The sequence below is a fragment of the Montipora foliosa genome, chromosome 14 (assembly GCF_036669935.1).
Source record: "Montipora foliosa isolate CH-2021 chromosome 14, ASM3666993v2, whole genome shotgun sequence".
NCBI classification, from domain to species: Eukaryota; Metazoa; Cnidaria; class Anthozoa; order Scleractinia; family Acroporidae; genus Montipora; species Montipora foliosa.
Genome location: NC_090882.1, coordinates 23778709 through 23786208, shown reverse-complemented (window position 1 = coordinate 23786208; position 7500 = coordinate 23778709).

Genomic DNA, 7500 nt, shown 5'->3' with positions numbered 1-7500 from the left:
TATTGGTTCTCTCTGTGTTACTTCATTTTCAGCGTCTTTATCAATCGATCATAATGAAATACATTTTTGCGCGGAATGTTACTAATACCAAGCGCAAAGGCAGATTGTGTGTATACGAATAATCACGATGTTTTCGTGCAATTTGGGACAAGAAAAGCTTGTGAGTTTTTTTAAAAACCAACTAAAATGCACGAGCCCAGAGGTCCTCAGTTTACCAGTGTTTACTTTTTCAAATTGTCCGAAAAAAAAACCTTGTGGCTACTTATTGATAATATACAGGGAGAAAATAAAAATAAAACTGATGATAATTGTACAGAGGACTGACATTTGATTGGCTATCTGTGATCATTGGCCAATCAGAATGCTTGGATTGTTAGCTTTTTTTTGACTGAATTACCTCTTTCGTCTCTTGTATTTCTTTACCTAAAAGCTGCATTTCTCTCAGCCAATCAGTAATGTTCTAATCGTTGTTTTCTTTCTCCACGTAGATGGCCAATGATTGTCGTCACCAAAACAGAACAGTGACTCCAAATTTCGTGCCCATTTCTTCATCCGAGTGCATTGCCTGGCTGACAGTACTTAACATCGAAGCTGTTTCTATCGTGACCATGAATACCCTTGCAATCATTATTTTCCTAAAAGAGCGAAGCCTTCGCAAGGGTAGCATGTACCTGGTGATCAGCCTGGCGGTTGCAGACATGTTTGTTCCATACAGCATGATCGTTGTGCTTTTGGTATTGGGTAACGATTGTTCCTTTTGGAGATTTGATATCCCAAAAGTTTTTGCAAGTTTGGCGTACTTCTTTCCAACAGCCTCTGTAACAAGCCTTGTTGCTATTTCTTTGGAGCGGATGCACGCAACTTTTCGTCCATTCAAGCATCACCTCATCGAAAAAAGGATGTTTGGAGCAGCTGTTACGGGTGTTTGGTTTACAGCTGCGCTGTATACAGCCATCAGTTTTTTCTATTCCCTGGAATTCGCCTTCGCCTTGTCCATAATTGGTCTTTTTTTAATTATCTTTCCTTCTTACTCGTCCATCGTTATTAAACTTTACTGTGGAACTCATCCTCAACATCAATGTGCCATCAATAGAGAAAGAAAACTAACCAAGACACTGTTCATTGTAACAATTGTATCGGCAATACTACTGCTGCCCACTGGAATTGTCTATATTTCTTTTTACCTTTCTTCAGGCGAATGGTTAGAAACCATTTCTCATCAAACAAGGTTCCATTTGAAGTATTCTGTACATTGCTTATTTTGCGCAAACTCTCTCATAAATCCATTGTTATATGCATTTAAAATGCCACAGTTCAAGAGAGCTCTGTTTTCATTATTTCGTTGTAGATCTCGCTAGGAGCCAGTTCAGGTTTTTCCTCTTAATGACATGAAAGTTGTTAGATTTCGCTCAGGTAACTGATGAATATGTGTTTACCAAGCATTTTAAAACTGAGGGTTTTAAATTTTTGTCCAACTTCTCTCTCTCTCTCTCTCTCTCTCTCTTTTTTTTTTTTTAATTGCAGACACTTTATTCAAGTTAGTGTAAAGGAATATCTGTGGAAATGCATGCATGCTAAGATTGTTCCATTCAAATATATTAAAGTTTGTAAGGAATTGTTTGCGTTTTGGTTCGATAGTCACGTTTGCGATAAAATACTAACTTTGTAAGCCTACATTGAATTTCGAGATAAATAAAGGAGATGTATGTATGTACTTGTGTCAGTTACAGTGTCGCATGGTTTGGAGAGCTGCATGACGGGAACAAAAACGTAATGTAAGAGTCTCCATAATTCCAAAGATGTGTAAGTTTTGGTGTCCACAATGTGTGTAAAAACTGTCCCCACAGCGTAGATGTGGGATTTTGTAATTTTTGTTTTTTTTTTTGGAGTGCATAGCATACTCTATGCGAGTACATTCAAATGCTATACATATTATTTGGTAATTTCTGAAGGAACACCAGGTGCACACAATGTAGATTTGGAACACAAGTCCCCTTAACTGTGTAAGGTACCATAAAAATTGTTTGACTTGGGCCATGTTAGCTTCAATAGGAATAAAACGCAAACAGTGGTTACAAACATTTGCTTGAAATGCATAACTTTTATAAACTTAACGTTTCGTATGTTACAACATACATCATCAGAAGTGATTATTATTCAGTTACAGATAAATTTAAATTCAAAAAATAAATTGTACGGAATGAGAACTAACGAAATCGATTGACATAAAACGACAAGAATATCCTAATAATAGAGATAAAGTTTCTCACTGCCAACGGTTTCATTTAAGGCTGGCTTAACTGTAACTGAACTGAATAATAATCTGTAATAATCTGTAACTGAATAATTATCACTTCTGATGATGTATGTTGTAACATACGAAACGTTAAGTTTATAAAAGTTATGCATTTCAAGCAAATGTTTGTAACCGCAGTTTGCGTTTTATTCCTATTGTGTAAGGTAGGTATGTATGTACACACCATATGCGCAGTACAGGCTGCGCAGTGCAATAATGAGGAATCACCTTAAATATTTCGGCTGGGCAAACCAGCCTTCTTCAGGTTCTTCAGGTACAATGTGTGTTATTTTACCTGAAGAAGGCTGGTTTGGCCAGCTGAAACATATAGTACAGTCGACCCTTTCCTTACGGACACCTCTCTAATACAGACACCTCTCTATGACGGAGGGTTTCCGGCTTGTGTCCCAAAAAAATTCTCACACATTTTCTTTTAAAAAACTTCTATAATACGGAACCTCTCTAATACGGACAACGGACACTAAATCTCGGTCCCAGAGAGCAAAGTCATATAAACTTAACCTCTTTATTACAGACACTCCAGTGATCCAGACGGTTGGCATATCAACGCACTTGTCTTCAACTGTCGTTTTAGACATTAAAATAAAATACCATAACATGTCATTAAATATAAAAAAAAGGAACGTGTGAAGGTGTGCGAAACTAAGCCTTACAAAAGAAATTACTGTACGAGTCCTGTACCAGTAGCTGATTCAGTAAAATGTATATGAAACGTTTTATGATCACTTACAGTAACAATTATTACAAATCAAATTGTCCCATTCATACATCGTCATACATCGTTACTGTTCGCTGCACTTATGAACTAAGGAAACACGTTTTTCAAAACTGTACTTTTAGTATTACCTTTTAAAAGTGCACCTAACCCTTAACATTTTTAATAGCTTCAATGAATTTTCGCACTTTTCGGAGTACGTCGTCGAAATAATTTTTCCATTTGGTCAAATCTTCAGTTTTCTGTAATTTTTAAATTCCGGAAAACCCTGCCGAAGAAGACGCCATTTTGGTTTAAGTCCGAGCGAGGCAACAATCGGCAAGAATAGAACTAGGGACGTCAATTCAAGAACCCACTTTCTCAATCTCACAAGGAAATCAACATCTTTTACTTTACTCGTTGATATCCACGAGTTATGGTGAGATTAGGCCATTTCCGAGTTCATGTCTGTAAATTCAAGAAGTGGCCTAGCTATATATAGGGGTAATTTGTTTTGGAACAGGTTGTTGGATCGGAAATTACGTAGATGCAGCGTTATGTCTATTTAAGATTTTGTGGGATCTATGTAGTATGTTCCGTGGCATCGGATAAACTGGTTTCAAGTGAAAGCAGTAAGGCAAGGGAGGATGAAACAAGTGTAGCAATACAGAAAACTTGTGTAATATTAACGAGGGAAAGTGAAAACCGGTATCCACCTGCAAAACTTCGAAATTAACGGTGTTGTGAATAATGCGACCGGTGACCTCCAGCTCTAGATAGCTAACATGAAGATCGTGAAACTACTAATTAATTTACTAAAAGCAAACAAAATGACCTCGGCGGATGATGCTCGTACAAAGAACCGCTAAAAGAAAGTAAGACATTTCCAAAATACTGCTGCTGGAAGTTCTGTGCTGGCGATTTCATCACGTTGTCAACAGGCAAGGTTAGAGTAAACACCTTATTCATAATTCAGAACATTTCCAGAAGGCTGAATCTTTTACTGCATTGCATTTGCGTCATTTGCCATCTCGTAGAACATGGGCTTTGGGTTTCTGAATCAGCAAACGAAATTAAACATGTCACTGAAGCCCCAACATAGCACCTTTCGCTTTGCATGTTGTAAATTCGAATTTTCATCGAATTGTGTAAGACGTGAGGCAGTTTGAAGCCTCTCACTAGCGGAAATCTTCTCCTTCACGGCTGTGTTTGTTAGGCCATCCCTTTTTTTTATTTTACCGTCGAATGCATTTCCTGATATTGGGTCGATCGGTCGGATTGAAAAAAGAAAGCCTAAAAAAGTCATAAGCATTCTCGGAATCGAAGGCCTGGTACCCCAGCATCATAGCTGTGGAACCAGGAAAACCCAAAATCAATATGGCGGAAACGTTGGTGAATGTTGTTGCAAAATTAAGACAGCGTGGGAAAAAGGATCAACCACCGAAACTCCTATGCGACATGTACATAAAATGGCTTAAAAACGTCGTTATCTTTTTATTTTTTTTGGAAAATGGCAAACATTTGTGGACGACGCTAAACGGAGAAAAAAAAGGGGATGGCCTTCTTGTTGCAGTTGTTTTGTCAAAGAGGGAGGTCAAATGTATTGCTCAAAGGGGTGTAGCGCATTGCTTTTAGCCACTGAAATCACCACCTTGTAATTCTATTGTCCATTGGCTGCACAGAAAACTAAATTCTACCCAGATTATATAACTCGGATACCTTTCCGGTATTCCGAGTAAAAATTGCAATTGTGCAGTCTAATCAATCCTTTCAGGGGCACCCAACGGAGGTGTTCCGCAGGGGGCGTATGTGCTGGCTGGAAAAGAAGTATTGGGAAGTTGCTGGGAAAAAGATTATTGTTGTGCTGGCAAATTGTTTGTAATCTCCTTGCGGTCGCCTCCTCCTGTGAGAAATATACCGTAAAATTCCGAAAATTAAGCCTCTCCATGTATAAGCCCCTCTAAATATAAGCCCCCGGGGAGCTTGTACTTGGAAAATTGCCCTGAAATACCAAGTAAAACAAAGCAAAAACGGTAAATTTACTTCCAACTATAAGGCTAGCCCAATCGATCCGGAAGCGCAAGTTTCCCTCCGTAGATAAGCCCCTCCGAATATAAGCCCCTCCAAAAATAAGCCCCTCGAAAAAGGCCCTTGAAAAATATAAGACCCGGAGCTTATTTTCGGAATTTTACGGTATTTGTTGTGACGGTTATTTGGAGTCCATGTACCCTTTTTCTTTTTCCTAAAGTTAGGAAAGTTAGATTTCTTGATGTTTAATTAAGATAGCTTATTGGCAGTTTACCAATCATAAACATTAGAAAGTCCAACATTATCTATGGTTTCAAGTGACTTAAGATTTCTGTCAGCATACAGGATATGAGTGTCATCAGCGAAAAGAGTAGAACTTTAGTTGGTCAGCAATATTAGATATATCATTTATATAAACTAAACATAGCAGAGGTCCCAGTACCGACCCCTAAAGGACTCCTTACAAAATTGTTTCCTTTTTACAAATATTTTTAGCACCAATTTGTGTTGTTTGCTGACGAACCATATGAAGAAAACAAGTTATTTATTATTCCTGGCACTCCATAATGATGCAATTTCAAGTTACTTAGTAATATTCGGTGATCTACAAAGGCCTTTCACAGGTCTATAAAAATCCCACATAAGCACAGTTTTCCATCCATGTTAGTTTCAATTTCAATTGATTAATTATGTCCAAAAGAACATGTTCACTAGATTTTAATTTTTTCGCGAAAACCATCATAAATCATGAACAATATTGTGTTGCTCAAGAAAGCATAAGACGATAATACATTATTTTTTTCAAAAATAAGGTTAAAAACAGAAAGCAGTGATATTGCTCATAATTAGATGGATCAGATTCGTTATCACTTTTATATATTGGGATTACTTTAGCAAGTTTAAGTTTGGAAGGATACACGCCGTTTTCGAGTGATTTGTCTATGAGCAAGGATAAAGGTTAACGTTAGCTAATAATATGTGTAGCCGATCTTAGAATAATATAGTCCGTATGCTTTATTTAGTGGAGTGGTCATTATCTCAAGTTCTATCTCAGGAGGCCAGACAGGGTTGAAAAAGAATGAACCAGCAAACTTCAACTTTGGTAAATACTCTGTGAATTGTTTAGGTGGATTTAGCATCTTAGAAGTCAAATTGTATCCTATGGATGAAAAATACTTATTAATTATGTCAGGAAAGTCAAAAGGATTGTGTGATATTTGATTTGTACTCGGACATTTGAGCGCGGTTATATCCTTACGGGCTTTGTTTTCTCTACCTAAAAGACTGTTGTTTCCCTCCCATATTTTCTTAGCATTACTGAAATTTTTCTGAACTGAATACTTGTGGAAATACCTTTTCTTGCTAATTCACGAAAGCATCGAAATTTTATTGCGGTAGATCTTATGGGAGGCAGTCGGTTCACCAGAACAATACTGAAAGAAGCAGGAAAATTTGAATCCTATCGAGGTAAGTGTCTTCAACGTTCAGTCAGATCTACTCTATAGTGCTTCCAAAAAGCGTCTGTCGCAGTTTTTACTTATTTCTTACTGTTTCTTCTTACTCATTGACTCTGTAGTTCACAAGGACCTCACTAGGTCACTTTCTTTTTTGGTCCTCATCCACTCCTTGAACAACTTTTTCTTCCCTGTTTAGGCCTCGTTCACTTTGTCATTCGCTTGACCTTTTCTATTCCCTAAAACTAATTACATGTATATGTTTCTGATGCCCGGCAAACTTTCCTACAGGAATGCATCGTCTTCCTTACCGATAGATCGCTGCCTTACTGAGTTCAAACTTGTCAAGTATTTCGGCGACGTCTTTCTCAAACTCCCTCCGCACTTCATCATCCTGAGGGTTTGCTTTCCACTGACTCCGCCGTCGGTTCAATTGAACAGAACGACTGGGCGATGATCCGTATCGAAGCAAACAATTGGGATGGTCCGAGCGTCTCTGATATTGTTCGCGGGATTCTATCCTGATAGAGCCGGCGTGCATTCTAAAACTATGCAATTACAATTCATCCCTGACTTTGGAATCACTGGAGTAAACTTAAGGACACATTACCAAACCAAGCTCTCCTGAAATAAACAGACACTAAACTCAAACTCAAACCGAGCATGTTAGCGAACTACACTCCACAGAAAGAATACATGACGAATTACCCGAGAACTGCATCAGTCGTCTTAGGCTTAACAATAGTCTGTATAGTATACAGCCTTTCATCAGTCCTGATATACTTGAAGAATTAGCTCTGAGGTTTGGCAGAAAAGGTAAAAAGAGTGTATTTTACCAGCTCACTGACTGACTGACTGACTTACTTACTTACTTACTTACTTACTTACTTACTTACTTACTTACTTACTTACTTACTTACTTACTTACTTGCTTACTTATTTACCGAGCAACCGAACCGTGGTAAACCTTGATCATCCATAATTTCCTCCCACTAACGAGCCACACA